Raw genomic sequence first — 20341 nt, forward strand, 5'->3', positions numbered from 1 at the left:
CGGGAACCTGACTGATCAGCTGATTGTGCACCCGCTGACAGCACTGCAAATACACAGCTGTCAGAGCGAAGGTCACTGCTCCAAGCACAGTATAGTGGCCGCGCATGTAATTGCAGGTGCAGTTCTCATTGAAATCAAGACCACTTTAAGATACTGAGACCTCACATGTTTTCAACTAGCAGCTTAATTAAATAAATGCCCATAAAACACCAGTCCCATCTTCAAATGCAAAAAGGCAACTTAGGAATTCTTGCCTCCTAGGCAAACTTTCAAAGTCATATATGAGACTGACCAATAAAAGGATTAAAAGTAGAAAAAGAAGACAAGCATTAGACAAAAGATGATTTAAGAAAAGCGTTAAACCTAAATTTGAGATGTATGGATCGCAGAGAAGAACATTTGTGACGAAAAGCTGCTGGAGGACTGGGTGCTTTGGTGCTAATAATATTGAAAATTCTTATAGAGTAATGGAAAAAGAATCAAACAAAATTGCAGTCCATTCACTTTGTATTAACACAGGCTAGAGGATAAACATATAAACTTAAAAGAAAAATCTAATGTAATATAAGAATTTGACCACTAGGGGGAGACAAAGGAAAGTTATTTATTGTATCTATCCTAAGTTAAAAATGAGTCTGTGTCTTACAAGCAGAGGATAAAACATACACACAGTAAACAACAAACCTACAGTCTGCAATTTCCAATGGGCTTTATGCTTCTGCTTGTAAAATGAAAATAACAATATAATCCAGTGTATGGTAAGTTACTTATATCTGTTGTAGAAGAACCTCTGTGCCTTAGGCCAAATGCACATGGCTAGGTTGGACTCCGCTTGCAGGATCCCGCAGGTGCTCGGCCGGTGACCCTGTGGACCCCCTGCATACCTGTGCACAGTGTCTTCATCTTTAATGCGGATGTGCCATCCGGGCCGGCCAGCACATGCGCAGTGCAGATGACGCCGTGGCGTCACTAGGCAATGATTTGGATTCCGCGGCCTGTCCACAGTGACAGCTGCGGAAGGCCTGCAATCGGATGGCTTACATTGACTTCAATGGAAGCCGTCCGCACGGGAATCACGCTAAAATAGGACATGCTGCGATTTTCCCTCCGTGAGCGGAAAATGGCTATTGATTTATACCCATGGACATGGAAAAGCCTTTTTGCATAGCATGTCTATGAGCTGTATTTGCTGCAGAATCCAGACGCGGACGCTCGCTCCAGATTCTGCAATGCAAATATGCCCATGGGCATTGAGGCATCAGATGCATCACTATTATTATTACTGTGGCTGCTGGTGTTATTATTGTTACACTGTTTGTATTTATGGATATAGAGATCAAAGAATAGTAACAATGTGTAAGGCTCCAGTGTTGAAGGTTACATTTGGAACCCTCTCGCGTTAATCTGGTGCAAAACCCCAAATGAAATAGCCATTTGTCAAGAGAAACGCTGGGCAGCATGATGGAGCCCCATATGGTCCATCAAGCGCTGTTAGTTTCTATCATAAAACAGAACTATCCCCATTTCTCGCTATTTGCATCTATCAAGTACCGCTTCTTTTAACTGGCAAATAGTCATGCCAGTGCCTGCCATGATTGTCTCTAACCAGCGAGTTCTTTGATGACCTCTTCTTTGTGAACCACAAAGCAAAAGTACACATAGTCTTTAGACCGTTCCAAATAGTAAACGTCCCTGCCATAATCTGGGTATCCGGGAGGCACACACCATCCCTATTGTTCTCTGTGCCTGGCGATATAGTACTCAAAATATTTTGGAAAAACAAGGAGAGGGGAAGCAGGGCGCAAATCAGCTAAGTGCAGTATTGTCAAAATCTATGTGCAATTCATAGATAAAAATATAAAAAGACTCGGCTTGTGAAGCTGTGTTAGAAGTTTGTAGACTGTACAAAACTACAGTGAATACAAGATTATTCCATAGAGCACAATCCTTGAAGATGGCAAGCTTCTATTCATAATGGAAGCTAGGAGGTCTTCCTATGAATCTCCAACTGGCTGTATAAATTGTGAGAAGTACTTAGAAAAAAATCACTTAAAGGCACTGTTTGTCAGATAACCCCCATCAGAACCCAAAGTCATGATTGTATATCTGATGACAACCCCAGTGCAGAGTAGAAAAGTGTTATATTTCAACGAACAAAATAATTTTCTATATTTCTTGAACCCATCACAGCTTTTTGGGTTTCTCTGCAACGACCTGGTCAGCGCTGAACTCCTCTCACCGGCCCTACCTCTGTTCATGGCTGCTGGCCTGGGAAGATATCAGGGGCCCAAGTATGCAGGAGGGCCCCAAGAAGAGAGCAGCCGGTATACCTGCCAGTGGAACCACATTGGATGCAGGTAATTTTAAAAATGTGTATAAAAGTGCTGAAGGGTCCTTGTGTGGATATGTATGTATGTATGTGTGTTTGTGTGTGTGTGCGTATATATATATGTATGTGTGTGTGTGTGTGTGTGTATATATATATATATATATAAATAAAATGTGTCTATAAATAAAGTGTGCGTATATGTGTATAATAGTGTTCGTCTGCGTGCATATGTGTATAATAGTGTGCGTCTGCATGTATGTGTATAATAGTGTGCGTCTGTGTGCATGTATGTGTATAATAGTGTGCGTCTGTGTGCATGTATGTGTATAATAGTGTGCATCTGTGCGCATGTATGTGTATAATAGTGTGCGTCTGTGTGCATGTATGTGTATAATAGTGTGCATCTGTGCGCATGTATGTGTATAATAGTGTGCGTCTGTGCGCATGTATGTGTATAATAGTGTGCATCTCTGTGCATGTATGTGTATAATAGCGTGCGTCTCTGTGCATGTATGTGTATAATAGTGTGCGTCTGTGTGCATGTATGTGTATAATAGTGTGCGTCTGTGTGCATGTATGTGTATAATAGTGTGCGTCTGTGTGTGTATATATATGTATAATAGTGTGCGTCTGTGTGTTTATATATGTATAATAGTGTGCACCACTGGCTGCTATGGGGGACCTTATTACCAATCGGGCCACTGTGGGGTTCACTTTTACTATACTGTTTTATAATTAACAATTAGAATTGGCCCTTTGAAGGCAACCATAAGGCTGATGTGACCCTTGGTGAAAAAGAGTTTGACACCCCTGACATAGAGGTATGGTAAATTTTCCTCAGTGTATACACACAGGGGTCAGTTATATTCTCCTCAGTATATGCACATAGAGGTGAGGTAGATTTTTCTCAGTATATACACATAGAGGTGAGGTAGATTCTCCTTCGTATATACACATAGAGGTGAGGTTGATTCTCCTCAGTATATACACATAGAGGAGAGGTAGATTCCCCTCAGTATACATATTCCCTAGGCTTTATGGTTTCTGAGAAAAGAACTATTTCATGTACCGTGGATTTTCGAACAGTTTTTCATGCATAGAATTGATTATTGATGTTGTGACTCATTTACTTTTCCTATTTAGGACGTAAAGAGTGGTCATGGTATATTTTACATTTGTGCAATACAGTTGTGTGTTATTAGTTACATTACATAGGGGGTCACTTACTTTTGCACTTTAAATTCAATAATTAAGTTGCGACTCCTTTACTTTTCCTATTTATAACCTAAAGAATGTTTGTGGCAAATTTGATGTTTGTACGACACCGGGAAGTTAGAGAATTAGTGGCGAGTCAGTGAGTGAGTCAGTCAGTGAGGGCTTCCGTGTTAATATATATAAATCTTTTAGTGACCATATCAGGTCATCCCTCATAGTTCAGTAGCTTAGAACCCTTCTTGAAGATTTGCTGATTTAGTGGATATCCTGAAGACATATGGCCTCATTTATCAAAACCGCCTAACAGTAAAACTAGTTTTGTTGCCCTTAGCAACCAATCATGGTGTAGCTTCCATTTTACCAGAGCAGCTTAATGTAGTTACCTGTGAAATCAAGAAAATAGCTGCCATCTGTGAAGCCTGTGAGAAACCTGTCCTGGGATGGGTGAATGCATCTCTAGACTGGAGGGTGGCGGAGTCAGGGGCAGGGGTAAATGCTACATAGTTTAAGAGGCTCTACCCGTCCCCCTGTCTCCCTGGGCTTAGAGATGTATTCACTGATCCTAGGATGGATTTCTCACAGGCTGCACGGACAGAAGACATTTTGTTGAATTCTTGGAAAACCCCTTTAGGAAATTAAATCTGAGCTTATTGCTATGGCCAGCAAGACTGCCTGGAATTGGAGGCAGTCACCTGTTTCCATTGTCCACTGGCTGGGGACATAGAAGTCTATGCACATCCACAGACCTCTGTGAAAAGAAGGCAGCTGCCATATGTATGAGAGCACCTTCTGGCAGCTCCAGTGTCTATAAGGGTGGCTGTACTAGGGGGTAAACGCATATCTAACCCATTTGCATGTGTGCCATGGAGCAAGAGTTTAAACCACCAAAGAAGGTAGACCTGTTCTAAAAAAGAGAAACAAAAAATTTCAATACAGCAAGTTCTGCAGCCTTCAACACAGTTGTGTATAGATAAAGAAAAAATCTACAGCTGCTATTACGTCAACTGTAATGGTGCCCATACACCTTCAATAGTTGTCGCCCAAACGCTCAATCCCCTACTTCTCCTAACTCTCCCAAGTGTTAATGTGTTTTCCACTTGCAGAGGGGAGTAAGCTGCTGCCAGACAGCTATGGCAGCGGATTATCTACAGAAAGATCAAAGGATTGTTGAAACTCAGTATGCCTGATCATTCAACATCATCTGTTCTTGACGACATGGTGGTTTTTCTCATTTTTTGTATCACTTTCAAAAATCATAACTTGTTCATTTTTCCATTAACATAGCCATTTGAGGGCTTGTTTTTTGCAGACCAAGTTGCATTTTTAATTTCATCATTTTGGGGGAACATATCAAAAAACACTTTTTTTTTTTTGAATGGGGAAGTCACCGTAAACAAGTATGTTTTAAAATAAGCACAATGTGTATGGAATTCATACATTACCACGTGCTGTACGTATATGCCTGCATGCGCATGTTTCAACATACCGTATTAGTTCAAATTATGGGAATGCAAAATATTTTTTTACTTGCAAGTATAATAAAAAGACGAATTATACAACCCGTAGTTATTGTGCAGGTAAAACATGTATATATTTTTTTAAAGCAGATCTATTAAAATGTACCACATTATGACACTTATGACCACATTCAGACAACTTTGAATATACAGTAACAGCGATTATCCCCAAAAATTGCACAAAAATTTTGTCGTGCAGTATGGCCCTTTAGAAAGAGCCTGCTTACAGCCACTGTTACAAGTGGCCGACAGCCGTGGTAGTTAGCCTGGTCCGTGATGTGACCAGGATTGCTAAGAAGCGGAGGACAGCGCTTGACAGCACCATTCTAGTTAGCGCATTGGCACTGTATGTGAGACTCCCCTCCACTAGCCAGAGAGACATAGCTGAGGAGAGGAAATAAAGCTGGGCACAGGGCGTCATGTTATAAAGTGCTGGATGGAGACATTTTGTCTTAGCTGTGTGCAGAGACGTGCCACCCCATGATGACGTGGGCAGTGATATAGTTAGTATGTCACCACCCAGAAGATCATCCCCCTCCATTGTGGATAATGCAGGACTAAGCCCACCCCAATCTTACAGGTCCCGCAAGTTACTAGCAGGCCCGTGGGTAGAATATAAAAGGCCCATGTGCATCACACATTCAGTCCGCGACCAGAAAGGCAGAGCAACAGTAACTGTTTTTACTGCACTGCATCATACAGGAGCCGACCCAGCAACATTAGAGAGACTGCTGAGGCATGGCGTTGGCCATGTGGGAACAGCTACTGGGGTGCTGTCTCCGTACTGGGCCTGTTGGACCAAAGGCCTACGGTGACCCTGACAAAAGGGGCCTGAAGACCAGGGTTGAGCGAGAAACACAGACTGCATGGAAGGAGAAGGAGGACTTGGTCCTTAAAGAAGACAGCATGGTGGACCTGGATGCAAAGATGCAGACACATGAGCTCGGCCTCAAATGACTAACTTAGGCCACTTTCACACGGGCAAAAAAATCGCGCAAGATTTGTGCATTGTGAGACACACAAATCTCACACGAAAATGCATCCCACTCTTTTGAATGGGGTCATACACATGAGCAATGTTTTTTCCCGTATCGCATTGTGAGTTGGGGAAAAAATCACGGCATGCTCTATCTTTAGGTGTTCCCTCACATCGCATCACACATGGATTTAATTGGGTCGGCAAAGCATCACACGGTGTGCAAGGTGCACGCGAGTACGATTTAACATCTCCCAGCTAAGAGGATTGCTGCTTCCCTACTTTGTATCAAAAACACCTCGCATTCATGGGGAAATTGCACAAGCAAAATATTGGTCCGAGTTTTGCGATATCGCCTGTGTAAAATTAGCCTTAGTGTGCGCACACTTTTTGTACTTTGTAGACTGTGATGGATGCATGTGACCATTAGCTTAAAGGCATACTATGTGTTGAAATATTAATGAAGTGTACTGGTTATGAGGGGGTTAATAATAGGCGTTTACCGGGATGGCAAGGCACTTTATAAAGGCGCTACGTGTCAAAGAGAAGCTAGAATACGAAAGTGATGCGATGCTGTACTTTTTGCCCCTACGCTGTGTGCAGTCCACAAGTAGGCGGCGCTCTGAATTTACGTGTAAATGAGAGCGATGGTCTGTATGATGTTTAGACGGCACCTACGGTGCATTGAGGCCACCGTGTTATAGTGTGCCACGGACCTCCTGAAATAAAGTAAGCAGTACTAAGGGCTGCTTCACACTGGCGAGGGCGATATCAGGCCATGAGTGAGTGAAAACGCATGATTATGAAACCAATAAATGTCATATATTTTCTCGTGCCGCTGTATAAACTCGTATTCTAACCCATAATCTCTAATAGGGTGTGCCGCGCAGATTTCCTTGTGGAACTTCTCTAGTTGGAAACAATCAGTGAGTAAAAATGTCACTCTGACAGAAATCTGCTCTACGGATCAGAAATGTATTCCACAATACTTAGGGCATACCGTTACAGTTATTTTCCACTTTTTAGAAGGGTGCCTTGACAATCATAATTTTACAAAGTGCCCCACTGCTGTAACGAGGCTGCAGAAGAGGGTCTTCTTTCTATAAACGCAGAATTCCTCAATAGGGTAGATGAAAATGGGTTTTATAAAGAGAACTACGGAGAAGTATGTAGCATACATATGCAAGACATCATCGTAGGACTGGATTCCAATAAGGGCTGGCAGGGCCGGCATCGCTGCTATAGCAACTGAGGCAGTCTGCTGCTGAAATAGATTATGAACTACTGCTTGGAAACTAGAAACGTGTTGCTATGGAAACTATGAGGCCTAGACACATTCACCATGAGGCTAACACACATACAGTTTCTATGGACAGCTCAATGTTCCACTCAAGTCTAATTCTATTTAATAGTGTGATGTGGAAAGTAGAATATCAAACTCAGGTAAAACTCCTAGGATGCCCGTACACACTGCGGACGGTCTGCGCTTACCACATGCACCGCTAATTGGCAGGCCGCACCTGGACAATTGAAACAATAGCAAGCCCGGCAATTAGAAACAATCGTCAGGCAGCAAGCACAGAGGTTCCGCAGTGTCTACAGGCAACCTTAATTTATGGCAGTAATATCATTCAGTAATGTGATGGGACCAGTGATTAATAATAATAATCTTTATTTGTATAGCGCCAACATATTCCGCAGCGCTTACATAGACAGGGGGAATACAGAAAGACAAAAGTACAAAAAATTACAGAACCACGGTTACATAATAATCAGTTGGTGGAAACAATAGGGGTGAGGGTCCTGCTCCAACGAGCTTACATACTACAAGTAATGGGGTGATACAGAAGGTAAAATGGCTGGAGGTGTGCACAGTGTCGCGTGATGGAGAGTGAGGGATGCTATATACAGACAACAGTCAGACATTTAGCTATGCGACGGCAAGATCAATATGACTACAGGAGCGGTTTATGATGGCTAGCAGGGATTGTGGTCAGTAGGTCAGGGAACATGTTATCAGGCAGTGAATAGAGGAGTTTGTTTAGAGAATGCGGTATGCATCCCTGAAGAGGTGCGTTTTTAGAGCACGCCTGAAGTTTATCGAGTCCTGGATGTTCTTTGGTAGTGCATTCCAGAGGACTGGTGCTGCTCTGGAGAAGTCTTGGAGGCGGGAATGAGAAGTTCGAATTAGAGGGGTGTGCAGTCTAGTTTCGTTTGCCGAGCGGAGAGCCCGGGCTGGGTGATGGATGGAGATGAGGGAGGCGATATAGGGGGGCGCTGCACTGTGGAGGGCTTTGTGGATTAAGGTAATAAGTTTAAATTGAATTCTGTATTTAACGGGCAGCCAGTGCAGTGACTGGCACAGGGCAGAGGCGTCCGAGTAGCGGCTGGACAGGAATATGAGCCTGGCTGCCGCATTCAGGATGGATTGGAGAGGATAGAGTCTGGTGCAGGGGAGGCTGATCAGCAATGAGTTGCAATAGTCGAGCCGTGAGTGGATGAGGGCAACAATAAGCGTTTTCAGCGTGTCTATGCTGAGAAAAGAGCGGATTCTTGAGATGTTCTTGAGGTGCAGCTGACAGGTTCGGGCCACTGATTGGACGTAGGGGGTAAATGAGAGATCTGAGTCGAATATGACCCCAAGGCAGCGGGCATGTTGTTTGGGAGTTATGGTGGCGCCACACACTGAGATGGAGATGTCAGGATGAGGGCGGTTGGTGGAAGGAGGAAACACCAGTAAGTCAGTTTTAGAGAGGTTTGGTTTTAGGTAGAGAGAGGACATGGTGTTAGAGACAGCAGACAGACAGTTAGTGATGTTTTGGAGGAAAGGTGCAGAGATGTCACGGGAAGAGGTGTATAGCTGGGTATCATCAGCATAGAGGTGGTAATGGAGGCCAAAGTTCCTGATGGTTTGTCCAACAGGGGCTGTGTAGATAGAGAAAAGGAGGGGGCGAAGGACCGAGCCTTGGGGGACCCCAACAGCAAGGGGAAGAGAAGGAGAGGTAGAGCCAGCAAAGGAGACACTGAAAGAGCGGTCAGATAGGTAGGAGGAGAACCAGGAGAGAGCAGTGTCCTTTAGGCCGATGGAGCGAAGCATACTGATGAGGAGTTTGTGGTCAACAGTGTCAAATGCTGCGGAGAGGTCGAGGAGGATCAGTAGGGAGTAGTCACCCCTCGATTAACAAGCTTCTAGTAAATCAGTAAACACAAATAATCCTATAATTTACCTGCCAATATTTAAAATCTATGGCGCAGATTTATGAAACCTTTCTGAAAGAAAAAAAATGGTTATTCTTGCCTGGAACAACCAATCACAGCTGAGTTTTTATTTTTCAAAAAAAGGGTATGGGCAAGAAAACTAGTTTTTCTTTAAGGGTGCGTTCACATGTCACTGATTTGCTGTGGATTTCGATGCAGATTTCACCCTTTCAATTGAATTCCAATTAAAGGATTGAGATCTGCACAAAAATCCACAGCAACTCAGTAACGTGTGAACGTACCCTTAAAGGGGTTGTCCCGCGCCGAAACGGGTTTTTTTTTTTTTCAACCCCCCCCCCCCGTTCGGCGCGAGACAACCCCGATGCAGGGAAATAAAGAAAGCTTACCGGAGCGCTTACCTTAATCCCCGCGCTCCGGTGACTTCAATACTTACCGCTGAAGATGGCCGCCGGGATCCTCTGTCTCCGTGGACCGCAGCTCTTCTGTGCGGTCCATTGCCGATTCCAGCCTCCTGATTGGCTGGAATCGGCACGTGACGGGGCGGAGCTACACGGAGCCGCTCTCTGGCACGAGCGGCTCCATAGAAGACTGCAGAAGACCCGGACTGCGCAAGCGCGGCTAATTTGGCCATCGGAGGGCGAAAATTAGTCGGCTCCATGGGAACGAGGACGCTAGCAACGGAGCAGGTAAGTAAAAAACGTTTTATAACTTCTGTATGGCTCATAATTAATGCACAATGTATATTACAAAGTGCATTATTATGGCCATACAGAAGTGTATAGACCCACTTGCTGCCGCGGGACAACCCCTTTAAGATGCGAGAGTGAGTGAAAATGCATGATAATGAAACCAATGATTTTCAATGGTTTCATTTTCATTTGCGATGTTTTCACTCTAACCTCGCCTCGCAAAGAGGGGCAGCGCTGGCCCCATTGAAATTAATAGAAGATTGTGAAGCAGGCTACCATAGGAATCCCCCTCCCCCCGCTTCTCAAGAGAGGAGAGAGGGGGAGCGGAGCTACAGGGGATCTGTGACATATCTACCCATATTTGGAGAGATAGGGGGCAGGGCTAGTGGGGTTTCCCAAGAGCAGGGGTGGGGCTTTAAGGGGCGTGGCTAGAAGGGTTATTATAGTAATGTCTCTCTAGCCAAGTGAGGGGGCAGAGCTAGCGGGCGGAATTCCCAGCCTGATTTGCGATCTCCTATTGATTGCAACGGGGCCAGCGCTACTGCTGCCAGCCGCATTGAAAACAATGGGCAATACCTTCTTTGTGAGGCGAGGTTAGAGTGAAAACATCAGTAATGAGAATGAAACCATTGAAAAACATTGGTTTTCACTCACTCTCACATCGCAGGGAAGTCTGATCGCCAGTGGGTGTGAGCCCTTAGAGATTTCTCATAAATCTGCTCCATTATGTTTAAGCTGGAAAACCCTCTAAAGGCCCTTTTATACGCTACAATTATCGCTCAAAATTTATCCAAATAGACCAAAATGAGTGAAAATCATTGCATGTAAATGCTGGCATCGTGCATTTCTCATTTGAACTATGGATTTTGGTTCACATAAAATCCATCGTTCAGCCGCTGAAAGACTGAGCAAATACATTCTATTTGAATGTATTTCGCTCATCTTTCAAAAGTCTGCATGATGCTAGTATAAACCTGCCGCGGGGAGAACAATGGAATGTGGCGGCAGCTGTTTGCACAGCTGGAAGTGTTTTTAAACACACAACTCCTGGATGTCAATGAAGATGATAAAGTGTTAATGGCCATTAACACTTTATACAAATAGATAGATTATCTTTGCCTGTAAAAGGGCCATAAGGATGGAACTACATGGCATTTGCTAGGTGCAGTCCCAGAGGTAACATCACGATAGATTTTAATGTAAAGTGAATACCTACCATCATAGGTTGTACCTGTAACAAAGCTATAGGGTCCGAAAGCTGAAGGAAACCAGAGAGGTGCAAACATGTTCCCTGTTAGATGGTTTTTCACTCAGAAAAAGGAATATTTGCTATCTAGTGCTACAATGTATCAATCTTTTTGCAGAAGATTTGATTTATGATGCTGTTATCAATCCCTTGACTACTGCCCAAAGAAGATTTGTAACACTCAGGCCGCCTGCACACGAGCGTTCCGGATTCCGCTAGCGGCTTTTCACGCGCGTATGGTACCTAAATGTGCTTGCGGATAGGTGCGGATGCGTGAAAAATCACGCGCGGATATACGCGGATGTGTTGCGGAAAAAAACGCGCAGAAAAACCAGCAGACACCCCTTATTGTAAACCCAACCCCTAGAGAACTGCCCATTCCTTGGAAAACAGCTTAAAAACCAACACCCAGACTCCGTTTTGTCCCTCTTGCTCGTGCGAGCACCGTTAAATTATTCTGGCAACATGCTTTCACCCGGTGAGCAGATGTCTTTGTGGGCATGGTTGATCCATGTAACTTTTTTCAGGCGCTTCTCCAGCGTGACTTTATTTCAGTCACTGCAAAAAAATTCACAAGAGGAATTCATTACTATAGATTTTGCATTCTTACATTCTGCATTGGCAAGAAATACTACCTATCTCCCTCTACGCATTGCGGGTGTCTGCTGAACAAGGCTATTAACCCAATAAATGCCGTTTCAGTGGCACCAGTGGAAAATACAACTGTTCCTGCAAAAAACAAACAGGGAGGGCTTAGTAACTTGGGTGCATCCTGGCGGCTGATGCACCCGTCTTCCTGCACAAGACGGCCGCAATGCAGGATGGACGTCTTTCCACAGAGCTGGAGGAAAGAACACAAGTCCGGCAATGGAGCCGGTCATGTGCTCTTTTCTGCCAGCGTTGCGGAGAGTCGCCCGTCCTGCAGTGTGACCGTTTTGGTATCGCTGCATCCGTAAAAGTCTGATCTATCAAAGTAATGTATGATTTACCCTGCACGGTGAATGTGGTAAAAAAAAATAAAGAAACTACGCCCGATATGCACTTTTTCGGTCACCCTATTTCCGAGAAAAAATGTAATAAAAGGCGATCAAAAAGTCAACTGTATGCGAAAATGGTACCAACAGAAACGTCAGGACATACCGCACAAAATGAGCCCTCACACAACTATGTCGCCAAAGAAATAAAAAAGTTATTGCACGCAGAAAATGGACACAGAAAATAATTTTAAAAAATTAAATATCTTAAAAAAAAGTGTGGTATCGTAGTAATCGTACTGACCCATAGAATAAAAATATCAGGTCGTTTTTGTTGCACTTTGCGCGCTGCAGAAACAGGACGCACCGAAAGATGGTGGAATGTCTTTTTTTTTCTCTCCGATTACAATTTTTTAAAGGTTTTTCAGTAAATTATATGGTACAATAAATAGTGCCATTGCAAAATACAACTCGTCCCGCAAAAAAACAAGCCCTTATACAGCGACGTCGATGGATAAACAAAGGAACTACGATTTTTTTAGGGAGTAGGGGGAAAAAAAGGAAAAAAGCAAAAAAGCTCCGTCACTAAGTGGTTAAAAGTGGGGATGGAAAAAAGCACAATAAAAACAAAAGTAAAACTGCTTGGCTACTAAGGGGTTAAAATGAAAAAAAAAAAGGACATTTGACGCAATAGCGAATAATACTCACGCAAGTTCTTCTTTTCCGCTTCTATTGCGTTCGTCCAGGCATCCCCATAAACCTGAGCGGAGAGTTGAAGCCAGGATTGTTCCTTTCGATTCTTGTTTAAGTACTCTGGGCAGTTACTGTCCCATATGCTAGGGAAGTCCTGCATCATTGCAACAAGTTTGCCCATGTCGATCATTATTCGTTACGCCTGGTGGCTGCAGGCTGGTGGCTGATGGCTGGTGGCTGCAGGCTGGTGGCTTGTGGCAGGCTGGTGGCTTGTGGCTGCTGTCTGATGGATGAGGTGACTGGAAGGACAGTGCTGCTGCTGAAATTTGCCTGTGAAGCTCTGTGCTGTGTGTTGGGACGCCTCCTACCATGCCTACTTCCTGTAGTCATAGCAACCAGTGGCTCCATCCGCAGCTGCACTGCGGATGTACTGCGTGAAAAAACGCACCCATTCACTTGTATTGGAGGCTTCACGCGCAGAATCCGACCCAAATTAGAACAGGTCGCAGATTTTTTCAAGCGCGTGAAAAAACGCGATACAAATCCGTCCGTCTGGGGACAACTGCGGATCCTCGTAGGAGTATATTGGCTGCGGTCTGGGGCAGATAATGTGCCTAAAATAACGCGCTAGAAATTCCGTTCGCGTGCAGGCACCCTAAGGCTGGGTTCACACAGGGCGGATTTGCCGCGTAAATGTCGCGGTTTTACCGTCGCGGTTTTGCTGCAACCTTGCAGCATCTGCGGCAAATCCGCATGCAATATCCAAATGTAGTCGCGGTTTTCAACGCGTATTATTCTGCAGTTCAACCGCAGTTAAATCCGCAGGTCCTTTGCTGCGGAAAAAACCGCAGCGGTTTTTTTTGGAGAGGCGCGGTTTTGACTGCAGATTTGACTGCGTATTTTAGTAGGTGCAGATTCTAAAAAAAAACCTTTCCTGTGAGGTCATCGTCCACGCCCATTTCTGCACAGGGTAGGAAGAGGCTAAGAAGTTGTGGCCATTTTCTCTTGAGCTATGGAGCCTACCAGAAGAATTCGGCTGAGGCGCGCCAACCGCCGCACACTCATCGCCCTAATGCTGTACATGCAAGGAGAAGAATCAGAAAAGGTGAGCAGTGTTTCGACAGTGTGTGCTTTGTTTCCTTGTTGTTTCTTTAGATGCATTGTGGACTAGAGTGCGATTGCTGCCATGTTCTTTAATTCCTGCTAATATTCTTTTACAGACTGATCGTGCTTCCCGGCGTCGGAGGCGCTATTGGGTGCATCCCCTACTCACCAAGAGGGGGACGAAGGGGCATTTCGCAAGCCTGTACCAAGATTTTAAAAAGTAAGTGAAGTGTATCATGTGATGTGAATAGGTTTGAGATTGTGCAAAGAATTTGTATTTAGTTTAGCCCGCTCTCCCTTTCTCTCTCTCTGCAGCCATCCGGAGAAGTTCGTAGCCTTCTGCAGGCTGCCTATGGAGGCCTTTGACCGCCTTCTGGAGCTGGTGCGCCGGGATCTTACGTACCAGGATACGCAGATGAGGAAGGCGATCACTGCAGAAGAAAGGCTGCTCATCACCCTTCGGTAAGTAACCTTTCTTATCCTGTCCCAGTTGTTTTATCCGTAATGTAATTTGCAACTGTATATATATTTTTTTTTCTTACAAGTTTTGTGCAATACATTTTATTTTTTCATGCGATGCTGTGATTGCTCCGGCAGTAGGACGTAATGCAATCGCATTACGTCACACTGCTTTTGGACAGCTTGGCTATCGAGCACCCCTTTCATTAGCAACACCGCCATAATGACACGTGCACGGCATCCCCGAACTCACCGGTCGGGTGGGTGTTTGGTTGCCCGTGCGTGACCCCTCAACACCATTTGTGCTATGTAAATGCCGCTGTCAGAATTGCTAGTGGCATTTCAATGGTTAACCCTTTCCAATATTTTTATTTTTTTTCTCACCCATTCTCCCCAGTTCCAAATAAATTGGTGCTGGGGAGAATGGGTGAAAAGAATTCCTTTGTCCCTGCACCCTCCTGAACTGACAGAGTTCAGGACGGTGCAGGGAGGGAACTGCTTACCTGTCCGGCGTCTTCCGCATTCTCCTTCTGCCTCCTGGCTCGGCGATGATGTGATCGCAGTGGTCAGGTGGCACCTGGCCGTCACATGATGGCCAGGAGACAGAAGGAGAATGTGCAAGAAGCAAGTCAGGTAAGCATGTCCTCCCACAGTGCTGGCTCCCGGCTCGGCTTTGATGTGACCGCCGTGGGTCGGGTAATCGCGGCGGACACATGATCGCCGGGCTGCCGGAATTTCTATGCATTACATAGCGCTAATTGAGCGGTATGTAATGTGTAAAGGAGAAGGCAGAAATGGTTGAAAACCCTTTCTGCATTCTCTACGGGGGTCCTCGATGAGGATCAGTGCAGGAATGCATCTGCACCCGATGTGGCTGATGATCGGGTGCAGATGCACTGCTGCACTGCACTGTCGTGCCTGCCACCACATCGCAGCTGTGAAGGCAAATTATGATGTCGGGGCAGGCCTGAGAATGGATTGGAAAGGGTTAATAGCCACCATTGCCCCAGCGGACGTGTGTCTTAGTTCAAACCACCTTACACCCTTGCTGCGTGGAGTGAGACAGCACTGCTAGCTGCCAAGACACACGTTCTGCAACAGCTGGAAATAGGTTAATTTTGTGACGTCACAAAGGGCTTCATCCAGCAGAAGACAAACTCCATTTTTTAATTCGCAGGCGACGTTGCTGAAAATGTACAGTTGTACGTTTTCGGGTTCTCCTCTAGTAGTTTTGGGAGAGGGCGGTGGAACAGTTCGTTGTCTTCGGTATTCTCTCTTCTGGCACATAACACAGCCATCATCATCTTGTGGGTGGTTGACTTCCGAAACAAATTGGCAGAAGTGAGATTGTTGAACTTACCATAGCAGCAAAGTTGGCCAACCATTGTTGCGCACCGGCAGTCAACGTACCCTAGTTATGTACCTGAGTGTGGCAGGAACATCTTTGCACTTTAACTTTCTCTCTCCCCTATGTTGTAGGTGGGGAGAATGGAATTGTGAACCATGTGTGGCGTGTAAAGTGACAATTTAACCTCCCCTATGGCTACCTCTGCAATGCTCATGTTATTTCCTTCACATGAATTATACTGTGTTCTCTTATAAATTTTGTGTTGAGATCAATATCTGAATACTTTAATTGTTTGAAGTGTTGACATAATGCAAGTGTTCATTGTGTACTAACTTTTGTTTCTCTTCTCTGCTTCTTTTCAGCTTCTTGGCCACAGGAGAGAGCTATGCATCCCTGCATCTCCAATTTCGTGTTGGTAAATCTACCATCACCGAAATTGTGAGGTGCACATGCAGCGCTATCTGGCAGAAGTTGCAGCCCATCGTGATGCCTTCACCTACCGAGGATACTTGGCAACGTGTTGCAGCAGGCTTTCAAGATGTTGCCAAATTTCCTAACTGCATAGGCGCCGTCGACGGCAAACATGTGCGTATGCTTCAGCCAGCCCACTCAGGCTCCAAATGTTATAATTACAAAAAAATTTTTTCTATTGTCCTGATGGCCATGGCTGATGCACATAGCAAATTTGTTTGCATCGACGTCGGCGCCTATGGCAGCACTGGAGATTCTAGGGTGCTGCGAACTTCACAGATTGGGATGCAAATTCTTCGAGATGGCGTTACGCTCCCAGCCCCACAACCTTTCCTGGGAACCACACATCCAGTCCCCTTTGTGATGGTATCGGATGAGGCTTTCCCGTTGTTGCCAAACCTGTTGCGCCCATACCCACGAAGAGGACTGAATGCCCGGAAAAGGATTTTTAATTATCGGCTGAGCCGGGCACGTCGCGTGGTTGAGTGTGCCTTCGCGATCATGGTTAGTCAGTGGAGAGTTCTAGGGACTACCCTTATGGTAGACCCTACCACAGTTGATGACCTTGTCAAGGCATGTTATGTTCTTCACAACTACCTCCGCACGCCTGCTACCGCAGTGCAGGTTCGAGAACTCTTCACTGACTATTTCCTTAGTCACGAAGGCACCGTGCCATGGCAGTTCTCCTGTGTCGGTGGTGTGCAGCCCTAAAACTGCAGTGTGACCCTCCCCCGGCGCCCAGCCCCAGAAGGATGCAGAAGACATTATTGGCATAAAGTGCATTTATTCAAGACCCACCAAAGGCGGTCCATGCAGTTTCTGATCGGTCATTAAAGTTTACAAAATTGTTAGAAAAAAGGTTGCACAAATAAATTTTACTATATTTAACAAAAAACATCACTCTTCTTTTTTTGTCGTCGAACAAAATACCTGAACTTTATGTTTAGTTGAAACAATTGTTAGGCTATGTTGGTTTTTAATAAGTAGCCTAATGAACATGGCAGGTGTATTGGTTTTTAAACGTAACCTTTTTGAAGCATTTAAGCAGTTAACGATTACAACAACATGAGTTGGACAATACATTTCACCCAAGCAATGGAACCCCATTCACAAGCTTCACGCCACAGCACTACCTAGCGTTACATTAGCCACGCCCCAGGAGCACATGGAAGCGACGTATGTGACCGTTTTTTATCCACTAAAATCCTGACATTATTTTACATCGATGTTGTATAGCGGAATTCAGGGTTTGGTGTTATATTTCTCGCCACACAGTTGCAGTCATTTTGCACGTGGTGACTTTTTTTTGGGGTAAATGGTGTAACGTTTTTCTCTGTCGCCAGGCGATCCAATACCAATTTGGCTTTCGCCACACTTGACGGATATACCGCAAGCGGAAATGCTGATGGGAACAGGCCGACAGACAGACTGCCCCTATTCTCATCAGCATTTCTTGGAGTTTATTTCATGTTCGAACTCCGGTAACATGCATTACACTGGAGCAAACATGAAAATACACATGAAAATAAAAAAAAGGAAAACAACAAACAAAGGCAATGACCCCGAGAAGTGAGTTACCCCAACCTTGGAGGACAGCGAGGCAGCGGACAAAATCACTCTAGACGCACATACACAATCCTTCACGTACAGTTGCACAACCTGCGAACAATTTCACGGTCATGCCACTGACGGGAATGAATGTGTGTGCCTTGCCTATTTAGCAGCAGAGCAGATAGTAGCCGGCAGTGAGCGATGGAAGAAATTGCACCCCATTCTTTCACATGACCATCCGTTAGGATTTCTGGGACAGCAGGCAACTGCATGCACCGCTACAAAAGGCAGCATCACAACGGATCCAGCACTTTACAATGGTTGCGTATAAGACATTGCAGTTATCACCATGCAACAGCTGTGATCACTGCAATGTCGTATAACTGATAAAAGAGCCTTCTCCTGTACTGGATTGAGATCCGGTTGGCGGCGTGTACAGTACCGTGGTTGTGTGTTGCAAGGTCTGATGCAGAGGGCTGCTCATCAGTGAGAGAAACGATGGCTGGGAAGGGGACCCGCCAGAGACCGTGTCGCCGTAGCCAGTGTCTTGAGAAACATGGTGCATGGGGTATCCCGTTGTCCTAGGAACCCTGCCTGGTTGGTCAGGGAAAGATTGGGGTGGAGGCAACATGCAGTTCGATTGTGGTACTGCAAAGGCTGCATTTCTCATTGCCGAAGTAATGGTACAGCTATCAGCATTGGGCCTTTGAGAAGCAAAAAGCTCTAAAGCATAGTAAAGAACGGGCGCAATAGCCCACTGACGCTCCGAGCTCAGTTCACGAATGCGTGACGCAATGGTGGCACCCATTGTATCCCACTGATCCTCCGTGTCAACCCGCCGCAATAACGTCAGCGCCTCGTTTGCGGCATCTGGCTTGTTCTTCCGACGCGGACGAGCTGCAACGCTGCGGCTCGTCCGCTCGGAACTCACCTCCCGGCTACTGCATGCTCTGCTGCTAGGGCCAGCACTACTGCTACGCGACACGTTTTGTTCCACCACTTCCGGTGTTACTGAAGTGCGGGACAAATCGGGCGTGCTCCGCTGGCTGTCTTCCAAGGTTGGGGTACCTTCTCTGATATCATCATCCCGTGACTCCTGTTCCTGCCCTTCTGTGTCGGCTGTAGCGGTTTCGACCGTGGGAGGGGCGGCCGTGATGTTCCCGCTGGATCTGTGGACGAAACCAGAGTACCGTTAGAGACATAGAACATCAAAATGCAACAACAGTGAAGCTGAGCTATAAAAGCTCGCCTAAAATACAGCACTTACGGACGCAATGCTCAACTTGTTCTGAGGAAATGCAGTATTTCCTGGTTTGGACACTTTTTCTGAGACGGGGACATGCCGCTTTTTTCACACTCTTTCTCGTGTTTCTTGTAGCGGTCCCGAACAGACCGCCAGCGATTCTTGATGTCTTTAACTGCAATATAATAAAACATGGTTAAAAGCAGAATGTAAAAGTATGGAATCCACCGAATACTGCAATAAACAGTGTGGTTAGATGCAGTACAGTTCAAAATACATCGAAGAAAGAAACACCAAAGCGTTACAACCAATACTGTAAACTTACGGATTTCACTTTGGGTGGCAGCTGTAGCAGAGTCCCAATCGGGATACATCCCAGAGCAGACCGCATTCCAGGCGTCCGCCTTTATGTCGTGGTCACTGTAGCCCGGCTCGGCTGGGTCCCAAATCTCCGGCCTACTTTCAACCTGCAGAGGGGGGGGGGGGGGGGAGGGAAAAACCAGTTGAATTGCATTCCGAGGGGAGTGGATATGGTTGTGTCTGCGGAGACTACACTCACCAAGGTTATCATCCTGACGACGTTGATCCCCATTCGTTGATACCAGGACATTTTCCAGAAAGTGGGTTGACGTTGCAAACGGAATGCACTGGGCGACAGCAGAAAATGTAGGTAGTCCTGTGAGCAATAAGAAAAAGTTAACATTCATCATATACACATCTTGGCCCACTAGCGCACAATTGCAAGTCGCCAAAAATATCGCTTACGATCACATCTACACAAGTGACAGGCCAAAGTGAGAACAACAATGTAAAAGGAAAAGTGGTAAGAAAAACTGTGGGTCGGCTATGCAAAAATTGGACTAAACGCGTGTCCTCACCCGTGCAAAAAAATGCCATGCAACCGGGTGTGGGGGCCATAGAATGGTGGAAATGACCGATGTTACACCGAGCGTGACCCTTGGAAAGGTACACCATGCAACAGTTGAGTAAAGCAAGGGAGCTAACCAGCGAATACCACGGGTGGCAATGGCCAAAAAAGGCACGCAAAAGGGCGTAAAGCTGCGAAGAGAGAGCACAAGAAGGTGGAGTGGGTGGAGCTGGACGCGGGTTGCCTTCAATGCATAATGTGGTGAAGTAGTTACTTACCTTTTTTAGCAGAGGTTGCCGATGCTGCTAGAGGTGATTGCGATGGCGGTGCTGAAAGTGCTGCTGCCGGTGGTGGTAGCTGTGGTGGGCCAGCTGCTTGCCCCGTTGGGGGTTGTAGTGGTGCCTCCGCTGGGGCTAGTGGTGCCGCCGTGCTGGCGGTG

General features: G+C 45.7%; 1 long non-coding RNA gene across 1 annotated transcript; it reads right to left on the minus strand.

Annotated features, from left to right (window-relative positions):
- Positions 1-18501: 18501 nt before the first annotated feature.
- Positions 18502-19438, minus strand: LOC136631467 (uncharacterized). The gene is made up of 3 exons (XR_010793024.1): positions 19360-19438; positions 19059-19209; positions 18502-18960 (listed from the first exon to the last, which is right to left on the minus strand). It is a non-coding gene; the product is annotated as an uncharacterized lncRNA (long non-coding RNA).
- Positions 19439-20341: the final 903 nt, after the last annotated feature.

This window comes from Eleutherodactylus coqui, chromosome 6, assembly GCF_035609145.1.
Source record: "Eleutherodactylus coqui strain aEleCoq1 chromosome 6, aEleCoq1.hap1, whole genome shotgun sequence".
In the NCBI taxonomy this organism is placed as follows: domain Eukaryota; kingdom Metazoa; phylum Chordata; class Amphibia; order Anura; family Eleutherodactylidae; genus Eleutherodactylus; species Eleutherodactylus coqui.